The sequence below is a fragment of the Anomaloglossus baeobatrachus genome, chromosome 5, assembly GCF_048569485.1.
Source record: "Anomaloglossus baeobatrachus isolate aAnoBae1 chromosome 5, aAnoBae1.hap1, whole genome shotgun sequence".
NCBI lineage: Eukaryota > Metazoa > Chordata > Amphibia > Anura > Aromobatidae > Anomaloglossus > Anomaloglossus baeobatrachus.
In genome coordinates, this window is record NC_134357.1 from 134,047,703 (window position 1) to 134,053,842 (window position 6,140).

Below are 6,140 nucleotides of genomic sequence, written 5' to 3' on the forward strand. Positions count from 1 at the left end.
TGGTAATACTAGGATATTGTCCAATTTAAGTAAGGGTGAAAAAATAGCTCTAAAAGCCCTGAAAATGAATATGAATATAGTTATACGATCTGCTGACAAAGGAGGTGGTGTGGTCATACAGGACAGGGTTGACTATATAAAAGAAGCCCATAATATCCTGTCAAATACCACACAATACTGTAAGATAAGTAAAATTAACTATGATAATGCTGTCCTAGCATATGATGATTTTATCTCTAGAGCGATTGCAAGCAACATTCTAAACAGCACTGGGAAAAAATTCTTACCGATAAAAGATCCGAAAATGGCCTTTTTATACCACCTTCCCAAGATTCATAAAAATCTTAAAGATCCCCCGGGACGACCGATTATTTCGGGAATTGATTCCTTAACATCAAATCTGGCAACATATCTTGATGAAATCATGCATGTACATGTATTGGAACTAAGGCTGGTTTCACACTACGTGTTTTTAACATCCGTCAAAAACGTTTTTTTAACGGAAGTACGGATCCTGTGAAAATCCGTTTTCATGTCAATGCATTTTCAATGGACTCTCGTCCACCTGCGTTTGCGTGGGTTTGCGTCCGTTAGACGCAGGATCCGTCCTTTTGCGTTATTTTAACATGTTTCAAAAACGCAACATGTAGCGTTTTTGAGCTCCGTCCAAATACTGCAAATTGCTGGATCCTGACTATAACGCACGCAAACGTAGGTGAACGTTGCATGCTGATAGACAGGATCCTGCATTTGGACTGAGCATGCCCAGACAGTACTTTGCATGGCCGGAACCAGAGTGTCTCTCTCTCTCTCTCTCTCTCTCTCTCTCTCTCTCTCTCTCTCTCTCTCTCTCTCTCTCTCTCTCTCCCCCCTCACTCCCCCCTCACTCCCGATCACATGACTACAATGCCCGCCCCGAAACATCCACTGCGTTTGCATACGTTATTTGCTGTAAAAGCAGGATCCGTACTTCCGTTAAAAAAACCTTTTCAACGGATGTTAAAAAGACGTAGTGTGAAACCAGCCTAAACAGCTATTTAAGGGATTCATCTAATTTAATAACTATGATAAAGGAGATTGACTGGAAAGAAACATATTACTTTCTTACAATGGATGTGTCTACCCTCTATTTGAATATAGACCATGATTTGGGATTACATTGTTTTTCACAGTTTGTGAAAAAAAGATACTAGATTACACCCTCTGCAAAAAAATTTTGTACTTGAAGGGATGTGTTTTATATTGAAAAATAATTACTTCACTTTCCTAGATGTACTGTACCAGCAGATCCTTGGGACCGCGATGGGCAGTAAAATCGCACCAACTTATGCTAATTTGTTCATGGGCATCTTTGAATCTGTTTTTATCGAACAATCTGAATATCAGAGCAACATTGTACTTTACAAGAGATACATTGATGACTTATTTATAATTTGGGATAATAAGGATGATAATATATCGGATTTCATTTCGCATATAAAAGAGAATAATTGGGGTTTGTCCTTCTCCTCTGTTATTAATAAGGATACAATAGATTTTCTTGACCTTACAATATCACACAAGGAGAACAAGATTATTACAAAAACCTTTTTTAAAAAAGTGGATACAAACGGCTATATACATTTTAATAGCGGCCACTATAATAAGTGGCTCTTGAATATTCCTATTAACCAATACCGAAGAATTAGAAAAAAATGTACACTGGATGATGATTTTAAGATACAAGCTGGTGTTTTATATGACCGTTTTAATGAAAAGACTTACCCCAAAAAACTTTTAACACGTGCTTTTAAAGAAACCAAGCATATGAGACAGGATGATCTGATTTTAACCTCTAAAAAGATGTTCCCGCATAGTGGTCCTTCTGATTTTAGCTCTAATTTTATCACCACTTTTAGCCATGACAACGCTGTTATTAAAAAGACCATTACTAAGCACTGGGAGATCCTTTTGGGGGACCCTGTGCTTAAAAACATCCTTCCACCTTTTCCAGGCATTACTTTCAGGAGAGCCCCCACCATTAGGAATATTGTGGCACCCAGTAGGCTGAGATTCCCTATCAATTGTAACAAAAGGGAATGCTCAATCGGGGTCTCAAAGTGTTTTAGTAAAAACTGTCTATGCTGCACATCCATTGCGCATAAAAGAAAGACATTTGGTCCAGCAGAAGAACCAGAAAAATACACTATTAAGGGACACCTCACATGCCACTCTGATTTTGTTGTCTATCTTATTGATTGTGTATGTGGGAAAAAATATGTAGGGAGAACCAGACAGCCCCTACATAATAGATTACATTCCCACAGACACAATATCAAGAAAGGGTTCCTTTTGCATGGTCTGTCCCGACATTGCACGTTAATACATGGTAAAAAGGCAGACATCACTATAACACCAATTGAACAAATCCCTAACAATACTCCTAACAGAATTGAGGCTCTAAATAAAAAAGAGACATTCTGGATTTATAGATTAAATACACTAAAACCGATAGGACTTAATGAAGTGACAGACCTCTTCTAATGATTTTGTATTAAAAAATTTTGAGATGGTCATCCTGCCTCTTTTTATCTTATCCTTATTATCCCTTTTATATGTTTTTATAGTTCTGTGTATTTAATTCTATCATTACATTGTGATCAGTTTTTTATGTATGTGAGAATTTTAGTTTTCAATTTTTATCATGGTCTGGTGCTCTTGCGGCAAAAGGGTTTTAATGATTTCTATACACTGTTGTACTAATCTGTGATTATCTCTCTTTTCTTGTTTCTGAAACATACACATGGCCCCTTGAACCAGGTTTACCCATGGCGCAGGTGCTTTAGTTTTGTTCCCACGGTCTCAGTTCTGGCATTTACTCCGTACCGCTACTCTGTGTGTCCTCATGGCAGGTTCAGGAGCATGCGTATAGATGCTTTTTCCACGCTTATGCCCGATAATAACCTAGAGTCCTTTTTTGCTTGGGCCTCTCCAGGAATAATGAATACAAATATGTCCTCCTCCTCCTAACTGTTTGGAGTGACTATTTTAAAAGCTTTTTAACCCACAATACAAATAATAAAGATTCACATCACTTTTTTACAATTTTATATTTATATTTTTATTCCTGGGCAAAAAATTCCTTTACAATTTTTATTCAACATATCACAGCATTTTATTTTTTCATTATTTATTATCTATTACTTTTTATAGTTTTTTCTATAAAATATGTTTTGCCATACATATATTTAGGGTATGTGCGCACGTTGCTTTTTACCTGCTTTTTACCTGCTTTTTTGCTGCTTTTTCTTCTGCGCTGTTTAATGCCAAAATGGATGTGTTCTTCTATTCAAGCAAAGTCTATGGGAATTTGGGTTTCTTGTTCACACTATGTTGTTCAAAATGCTGCCTTTTTGTGGCAGAACTTTGGTCAAAAACTCAGCTTTGCAGTGCAAAACCCAAATGGCAAAAACAATTGACATGTTGCTTCTTTGAAAAACTGAGTTTTTGACCAAAATTCTGCCACAAAAAGGCAGCATTTTGAACAACATAGTGTGAACAAGAAACCCAAATTCCCATAGACTTTGCTTGAATAGAAGAACACATCCATTTTGGCATTAAACAGCGCAGAAGAAAAAGCAGCAAAAAAGCAGGTAAAAAGCAGGTAAAAAGCAACGTGCGCACATACCCTAATATCTATATTTTTTTCTTCTTTCACCTAGATGTCAATATAATTTACCTGTGTTACAAATTTATGGGTATACAGATATATAAATCACTGGTGGCGTTCACCACTAAAAGTCGACTTTTACCTTATAATTAGGGACTGCTACTTTGGAGTTCTTGTCCCGAAAATTGACATTTTTTCATACTATTCCTCTCATTTCTTATTTCTTTTTTCTTGATTTTTCATCCAATTATTGTTTATTTTTCATGTAAACTATTATGATGACCAGTCTATGAACATTTAACAGAGTTTTGTTGTCTGCAGAAAGTGCTGCATCATGCATGCAGAGGTCTTTTTTTTTTTTTTTTTTTTTCTCTGACTTTTTTCAAAGTGCCGGGAGGCGGTACTTTGTAGATACCATATGTATAAAAGGGTTCATCTCTCTGTACATGCAGTGTTGATTTACTGGTCCTGAAGAAGAGGTCTTAGACCTTGAAACGCGTAGACCCATGGAATAAAAGATTGTTTAATTTATCAACATCTCCTTCTGGATTACTGGCGGATTGGCTTCTTAGGCCTAAAACACACTTACGCATATAAAACGTACGTGTCTCCCATTCCGTTTTTCGGGTCCGTGTTCCGTTTTTTATGGGCGTTTCTCTGGTACGTATGACATCCGTGTGATGGCGTATGCTAGCCGTCTGTGCGTGTGGAATGGCTGTGTATGCGTACGTGTAATGTCCGTGTGAAATGTTCCATGTGTGATGCTCAATGTCATTGATACATGTCGGCTGACAGCAGACAGAGTTGCGAGATGAGAATGAACTCGGGTGAACTTCACCCGACTTCATCCTCATACCGCGGCTCTGTCTGTGTGTCGCGTACTGATTAGCGGTCACCCGTGAAGGACTCACCGGTGACCACTAATCCCCTGAGTGACTGAAGTGAGCAGCGCGATTTGCGCTGCCATCACTCAGGCTACCCGTGGCCAGCTGGAGTCCTCCCCCCGAGACCGCAACTCACCTGTGACTTCATCGCTGTCACTTGGGCGACTTGCTTTCACAGTTGGAGGATCCAGCGGTGGCCGCAAGTTACCTGAGTGACATCATCGCTGATCGTGCTACTCACCTCAGTTGCTGCGTGGAGCTGACAGCAGCGGCGGGGTTTTTCTGCAGCTCCTGTCACCTTCATACACAAAAACAGGAGGACAATGAGTAAAGTGCAAATAAATAATTTAATGAGAAACAACTGGCACATTAAGATCAGCAGCACATCAAGCCTTCATGTAGCAGAGCTAGAAGCGACGCGGGACCTCCGTGGATTACGCCGGACATGGATGGGTTTTTGGGGCTTAATAAAGTGGTGAACGAGGGTATTTGTTAGTGTTTTTTATGCAAATAAAGGATTTTTCGTTGTGTGTGTTTATTAACTTTAAATTACAGGTTAATCATTGGGGGTGTCTCATAAATGCCTGCAATGATCAATCTAGGACTTAGTGGCAGCTATGGGTTGCTGCCATTAACTCCTTATTACCCCGATTGCCAACGCACCAGGGCAAATCGGGAAGAGCCGGGTATAGTTCCAGAACTATCGCATCTAATGGATGCGGCAATTCTGGGCGGCTGCTGGCTGATATTTTTAGGCTGCGGGGCTCCCCATTACGTGGAGCTCCCCATCCTGAGAGTACCAGACTTCAGCCATATGGCTTTACCCTGGCTGGTATCAAAATTGGGGGGACCGCACGTCGTTTTTTTTAAATTAATTAATTAATTATTTATTTTACCGCCCAGTATATGTCGTCTGCCCACCAGCGGCTGTGATTGGTTGCAGTGAGACAGCTGTCACTCAGCGTGTGGGCGTGTCTAACTGCAACAAATCATAGGCGCCTGTGGGCGGGGGAAGCAGGGAATAGTAGATTGATTAATGAGCGGCCGGCATTTTCAAATTAATTGAAGCCGCGTATCTTTGGAACAGCTGTTCCTCGCCACGCTGATGATCGGGGATCGGTGAGTATGCGACAGGGGAAGATACAGACCGCGCGCCAAAGGGATGATGACTGAGAACAGCAGAAAAAAAGGTAAGTAGACACTAACATTTAACAAAAAAAAACAAAAAACCCGACATCGTTCGTTTAAAAACGCACACGGACGGTACGTGCTGAACACGGACATGCTATATGTGCCGTCCGTGCAGGCATGGACCCATTGACTTTAGCGGGTCCGTGCCTGCGTGCTGACCGTCAAAAACGGAAATGTCGGCCGTGTGGGAAAACGCACACACGTACTAACCACACGGACACACGTTCCGTGTGATTTTACGTATGTGTGCCATCTACCATAGGGTAACATTGGTCAACGTGTCTCCGTGTCTCCGGTACGTGCAAAAACGTACCAATCACGTACCAGATGTGTGTTGCAGGCCTTATGATGACATGAACCTTTTTTTTCAGGCCATCATTCCAGGCTTTTGTGATAATGATTAATTAGGAGTCCAA